Genomic DNA, 7,424 nt, shown 5'->3' with positions numbered 1-7,424 from the left:
ACCCCCGATGCATGAACTTGACATTGTCAATGCTATCCTGAATGCTCATTCTCCATTTTGAGTGGTCTTGGGCCAGAGGTTTTCAGGACTCAGTGGGAATGATATATTTCCCCAAGGGGGCTTTGAGCACATTCTTGAATCTTTTCCTCTGCCTGCCTAGTAATGGCTTCCCAAGATTTGATTTTCTTTTGCTACAAATATTAACAACACCAATCCACAAAAATATACTTTGATTTAATGCACACTTGCATCATATTTAAAAGGAATAATTATAAATGTGAGCGTTGAGCACCTCATTGACTTCCCAATACAAAAATTCACAGTGAACTGTGATATGCCATTGATGTAGTTTCTGTACCCCAACTGGTCAATGACCTTTGCAGCAGTGTTAGTGTATTAGGAGGGGTCGGGTGTAGTGTTTTAGGCAAAGCTGCTCTTGGAAAACTACCAGCTCAAAGCACTGGTGGTCATTGCTGCTTTTGCACTTTGCCCTCTTACTCCAGCTTCCTTATTCCTGTTCCTATTCCTTCATCTCTCTTTGTTGTGACACAGAAGATGGTAAGCACCGGTCACTCAGCATTGCACCATTGTGATCCTCCAACTATAAATCCCTCTTCCTATCACATAAACCCCTCCGTCAAACAGGTGGGCAGCTAGTAAACAAGATAGATAGTCGAAATTATGTCCATGAACTGGCGGCACCGAATTCATATGGCCACTATGCTCACATGAAGAGGTGTCCCATTCCATTCTAATAAGCCTTCCAGCATTATACCCCTTTATCAGATGGTAGAACTGTTCAGCAGCATTGGAAAGGACTTAAAATTTGGTTCGTAAGCCTTCTGAGAGTGAATGTGCTGGTTATTTCTCAGAATTCCTCATTGCATAGGGTACATTGTATACCTAAACACTCACCATAGAACAATACCCCACTCCAAATTATGCAATTGTAGACCAGAGGAATAGGACTAAGTAGAGAGTTTTTAGAAGAGCTGGCACAGTCATTATGGGCTGAATAGCCTCCAGGTAGATAAGTTAGCAGTGCACGCAAAATATAAAATATATCACAACACAGCAAAAGCCTCTACATAATGTAGCACCACTGGGAAGAGGATAGAAAGTTTATAGGCTTAGATTAGGACATCTGTGCTTGTTAATTGTGGCTTTCAAACTAAATATTACTGATAAGGTAGCCCACTTAAATTTCTCATGTAACTTCAGTTGCCAAGCTATGAAATAGATGCCTTGAGACTTATGCAACACTTGCACATCTTCATTATGGGTCTGGCAATTATAGAAAACCATTTTTAGTAATGTTATGAATCCATTAAGGGATACGTTGGAACACAGTAACCTGAATTCATTTGTTCCTTTCACTGGGGGAAAATTACCAGTTAGTTATTCTGTTCAACTTTCATAAAATAATACAGGTTTGTTTTAGGAAGTTGTGGAATATCCATTGGGACTTCATGCTATTTTGTTGTCTTTTATTTTACAAATAAATGTAACCCCCCATATTTGTAAACATCTTTTGTTGGCAGGTTTTATACACCACCTGGAATAGGTTTCTAGATATTGTGGAGACAGATGACATCATTGAATAAAAGCATAAGAACACAATAAAAATAAGAGTAGGAGTAGCCCATTTGGACTGTGCTGACCATACTGTCAATTTAAACCAATCTCATCAGTCTGCACGTGGTCCATATCCCTCCATTCCCTGCTTGTTCATGTTCCTGTCCAAATGCCTCATAAACATTGCTATCATATCTGTTTCCACCACCTCCCCAGGCAGTGCATTCCAGGCACCTACCACTATCTGTGGAAAAAACTTGCCTCGAAAATCTCCTTTAAACAATCCCCCTATTGCCCTAAAGCTATGCCATCTAGTATTAGACATTTCCACTCTTGGAAAAAGACTCAGATTATCTACCCTATCTATGACTCTCATAATTTTATATACTTCTATCAGGTCGTCCCTCAGCTTCCAATGCTCCAGAGAAAACAATCCAAGTTTGTCTGACCTCTCCTTAGAGCTATTACTCTCAAATTCAGGCAACATTCTGGTGAACCTCTATCGCACCCTCTGCAAAGACCAGAACTGCACACCAAACCTTCCAGCTCTGCAGATCACGGCTCTTAAAGCACACATCCAAGCACTATTTAAGTGTAAGGAAGGTTTCTGCTTTTACCAACTGCAGGAAACTGATTTTCACTTCTCAGTATGTTGTTGGGCTTTAAGCTACTTGGGATGCCAGGAATCTGATGTAAGAACAACCCTATAGATAACATTGCTAACAGTAATTTGAGGTTGAGTTGAATGTATGAATGTTTCATAATGTGACTATGAGAATCCTTCTCCATTTTCTGTTAGCACTCCTACATTTAAAGCATAAAGGAAAGGAAAACATGCATTTACATAATGGCATTCACAACTTCAGAACATCCCATGGTGCTGTAAAGTCAGATGTGCTTTTATTTGGAATTAGTCACTGTGGTCATGTAGATAATGATAAAACTAATTTACCACAGAAAGGTCAAACTAAATGTAATGGAATATTGACCAACTAATCTAAATTGTAGTGATAATAAGGGCTAAGTACTATGTGTGCAAACGTTAAATTACCAGAATAGTAATCTTGAAATCTGAATCTGGAGTTAAGTGTTCAAATCACAGTATTGCAGATGGGAATTTAAATTCAATTAGTTAACATAATCTGGATTTGTTATAAAAAATCTTAATCTTTGTAATGGTGACAATGAACCTATCAGATAGTTATAAAAACCATCTAGTTTACTAATGGCCTCAGGGAGGCAGGAAATCTGCCATCCTTATTTGTAATAGCTCCAGACCTATCACAATGTGGTTAACTCTTAGCTGTTTCCTGAGATGGCCCAGCAAACTATACAGTTGTTCCATTACTGCAGCAATGCAACCAATAAATGCTGGCTTCGTCAGTGAAGTCCACATCTGGAAAAATGAAAACAGAGCATAGTTACACAGCTCTTCATCAGAATAGTTATTTGGGATATATTGCATTCAGCTTAGGGGGCAGACCAGGCTTCACTTTGATGACTCAATAGATAGAATTAAAGACATTGACTTTAAAGTATTAAATATTTCATTCAGTATAACACATCCTGAAGGGGTATATTATCCTAATAGCACAATATTATAAGATCACATTTTATTATAATGATAAAGTCTAATTACTGAATAGCCTTCATCATAAATGCAATGCAGCAGAAGCTTAATGACCAAACTCATCTCAAACTATGAAGGTCAAATTAAAAGTACTTTTATTTAATATGGAATCCAGATGAGAGGCAAAGTAATACAAAAGTCTGGTGAAAAGCTATGATGAAGTGGATAGAATAAGAGACTTGTCAGGATTATAAACTGGTTGGGGAAATGTCCTTTTTGTGTGTTGTATATTCCCTGTGATTCCATATGTTCAGAGTTAAAACAAATACTTCATCAGCCATAAGAGATTTATATCCAAACTATGAAATGAGAACATGGATTATATGTGGTAATTTATGTATCAAATTACAAATCTATAAAAAGAGATTTTACATTTAAAATAGTCTACAGAAATCTTCTCATGATGACCTAAAAAGAATCAAAGTTAATAAAGAAAAAATGATTAACATGAACGTTTTTTAATAGAGACAGCGGAGCTGATGTTAAGGATGACTGTTTTTGTAGGGAGTTATGTTGGTGTGGGGGTATTCTGGAAATCTATATATGGACATTCCAGGACATTCTGTCAAACATAATAATGTATTACCTCCATGATTCCCTAAAATGTGCACCAAAAAAGGAGAGACACCTACGGGCTATATATGCTTTTATAACATACATAAATGAAAAATAGCACCCTTAACATTCCTTTCAGAATGTCCCTAAGCAGCTTGCAGCATTCCAGGTACTTTCTGGAGTTTAGTTGCTATTGTAATGAAGGAAATATGGCTGTCTAAGATGCCCAACTAGCTCCCAGAAACAGCTGTGTAGTAAACACCCAGGTAATGTCTTTCAGAAATGTTGATTGAGATAATAATATCCTTATTTGAAATTGTGCCACATCTGAGCAAGCACTCAGGACCTTGACTTAATGCCTCAGATGAAAGACAGTGTGGCTAATAGGGTAGAATGCTGCATTACTAAGAGTGAGCAATCACAGCATTGCTCATGGGAAATTTTGAATTAGCATTACAATTTGAACTTGGCTAATATTTTCAGTAGATTAAAATGTCCCAAAGCATTACAAAAATTCATGAGCTAAAAAATCAAGAATACTCAGAGGACAAACTTGGTTAAGAGAAGGGTTACAGGAAGCTTTTAAATATCCTTTGAAAGGCTGAGATATTTGAGGAATTACTTGTTTTTCAGAAGGTGGAAAGAAGGGAGGGATGAATGCAAGGTTGAGAACAGGAATGTAGGATTGGAAGAGTTTATAGATTCAGAGTTGGCCATGCTATGGTGGAATTTATAGTCTGCGATGAAGACTGAGAAATTGGGTGTTGGAATGATGAACTAGATTCATAGCGTAACTGGGCTTCTAACCATAGTGGAAATAATGCAGGAATCTTGAATCAATATGTTGTACAATTATAAAAGGAAACTTCACCGACGGAACTCCTTATTTTGCTTTCTATGTTCATATAGGCCATGTTTAAGCATTGCTTTTGAATTGAAATTTTTCGGTATCTGGAAATTGATTGCTGAAGCAATGCTTCATGCCTAATGCTGAAGCCTTCACACATTTGTCACAAGCTTTACAAGTTCCTCATTCCTCTGAATGGGACAATTATCTATATAAATAAAAAGCAAATATTGGTCCTGAAGTTATGCTCCTCATTAACCCTGAAGAAAGCTTTCCACAAAGATCTAGGGATATCCATGAAGTCTAGCAGATGTGATATCCTTATGTTGGCTGACTAAAAATTACATCAAAGAATGCTCAGTGACCACAAAACAGGAAGCAGTATTGTACTATTGAAGATTAGAACATATAGGATTAAGATAGAAGTGGAAACTTTTGAAATGTGTTTTATTTTGAAATTTCTTGTATTTTGAAACATTCATATGAAAAATGTACAAGGCACATACATAAGTTTCTTAGGGCCAGAGATTTGTTAAGTGGGAGTTATGGTTTAAGAAGTCATTAAAAATTTACACGGCTCTTGCACTAAAATGTATTATTTTCAGGATCTTTTAAAGGGGACTAGTTCATGTATTTGAAAATTTGCATGGTTCAATTGATTTCCTTTCTATTGGAGTCGGATATAATGCCTGAAGTATACATCTTTTGTTCAGTTGGCCTAATGATGTTTGTGGACTGCAGTAGTCCCATCACCTCAATTCTCTCTTCACAAGAATGTGTATAATATTGGTCTCTTCATCACCTAACAGCAAAGGTGCCAAGGGCATTGTTTCTCATGTACTTAGGAAGACCATCTTGGCAATAGATGCTAGTGGTTGTTATAATGATAGGTGTGTGTATGATGTAAGTCACCAAACAATTTTTTTTTTACAGATTTAATAGTGATTGTGATTTTTACCGGTGAAGTTGCCAAAAATTGCAGTATTAATCCAGTGTATTGTGAGCAAATTTGGGCCTTGTATCTGAGGAAGGATGCGCTAGCCCTGGAGAGGGTTTCAGGGAAGGTTCACAAGAATGATCCAGGAGTGAAAGGCTTAACCTATGAGGACCATTTGGATGTTTCTCAGCCTGTACTCGATGGAGTTCAGAAGGATGAGGGGGAATCTCATTGAAACCTGCCGGACACTGAAAGGCCTGGATAGAGTGGATGTGGTGAGGATGTTGAGTCTAGGATACAAGGGTACAGCCTCAGAATAAAAGGACGTCCCTTTAGAACTGAGATGAGGAGGAATTTCTTCAGCCAGAAGGTGGTGAATCTGTGGAATTTATTGCCACACAGGGCTGTGGAGGCCAAGCCATTGGATGTATTTAAGACAGAGATTGATAGGTTCTTGATTGGTTAAGGGGGTTAAGGGTTATGGAGAGAAGGCGGGAGAATGGGGTTAAAAAAATCAGCCATGATTGAATGGCGGAGCAGACTCAATAGGCTGAATGCCTAATCTGCTCCTGTGTCTTATGGTCTTAATCCTGGCCTCAAATGAAATGCCTTCACAAACTGTGACTCATTGTCAACTCTACTAGAGGTAGACAAGGGCTTTTCCTTCTGCTGTTATTCATTCACAATCATCATTTGACTAACTAAACAAGTACAAAAAGTGCAAAGGGTAGAAAGGCAAATAGGAAATTGGTAGAGGATTTTAAAATTATGAAAAATTACATTGGAGAGAATAGGGAAAATTATTTCCTCAAGTATTGATGATGTAAAATGATTATTAAGAAATTGAGGAATAATTAGGAAAAATTTCTTAAGACAACAGTTTGTTGAAACATGAAATCCTTTCCCCTAAGAAATAGTTACGGCTTTTAAGTTTGTTTTAAAACTTGAAACACATACAAAATTTTAAAACGCTTTCTCTGAAGAATCAAGACCTCAGAATGAGAAAGTTTGTAATATCCCTGGGAAGTAGAATTTCTAAGAGTGCAAAGCATCTTGTGAAATGTATAGACCATAGACCCTGGAGCCTGAGTGCTCAGGTGAGAGTGCTCTACAAAGGCGAATAATGTAATTCTCCCACCAGCTGACTTTTCAACACCCCTTCTATGAACAATTACAAATCTAGCAAATAGTCAAATCCATTTTCAAACTTTTTAAATAGTAACATGCTTACATTAAATTCCAATACTGTGTTGGGAGTTCTTGCTAATTATTGACAAATTCACTAACAAAATTACATGCAATTTAATAGAAATTAATGAAACATTGGGAGATAAGTCTTTTGTCAGGAAGCATTAACTTGCTATGGGATCATTCAGTTTAAAAATATTTACTGCTATCCAAAACTATATTTGGTTTTTATATTGGCAAGGCTATTTTGTGAATTACTGCAATTTCCAAAAGATATCCCCAGTTTAGGATTGCAGTTTATTATCTGTCCAGATGTGTTATTAACACATTCCCTAATTGCAATGCTCTCTTAGCTACATCAAGTGCTTATTGTAAATCATAACTATGTTTCTATCATTAGTTATGATTATTTTTCTGTTTATTTTCCTAAATATTGTCACACTCGAACAGAACATCTTCATTCATTTCTGGACCATCCACTGAGCCCATTTCAAAATATTTCTTCTAGCCATCTTTTGGAATATTTTCCTTTCCTGTGTGGAGTAACATTTTGCAAAGTTCTGTCTTTTGCAACCTCCCTACCATCAGGTATTCAGTTCTTCTTCCAATTTCCTCCTCATCAGATAATACACGAATACACAGAGCCATTATGACACTCTTGTGGGATTTAGTTCAATAAATTTTAATAGACC

Source organism: Pristis pectinata, chromosome 9 (genome assembly GCF_009764475.1).
Source record: "Pristis pectinata isolate sPriPec2 chromosome 9, sPriPec2.1.pri, whole genome shotgun sequence".
In the NCBI taxonomy this organism is placed as follows: domain Eukaryota; kingdom Metazoa; phylum Chordata; class Chondrichthyes; order Rhinopristiformes; family Pristidae; genus Pristis; species Pristis pectinata.
This window is presented reverse-complemented; position numbering follows the sequence as displayed.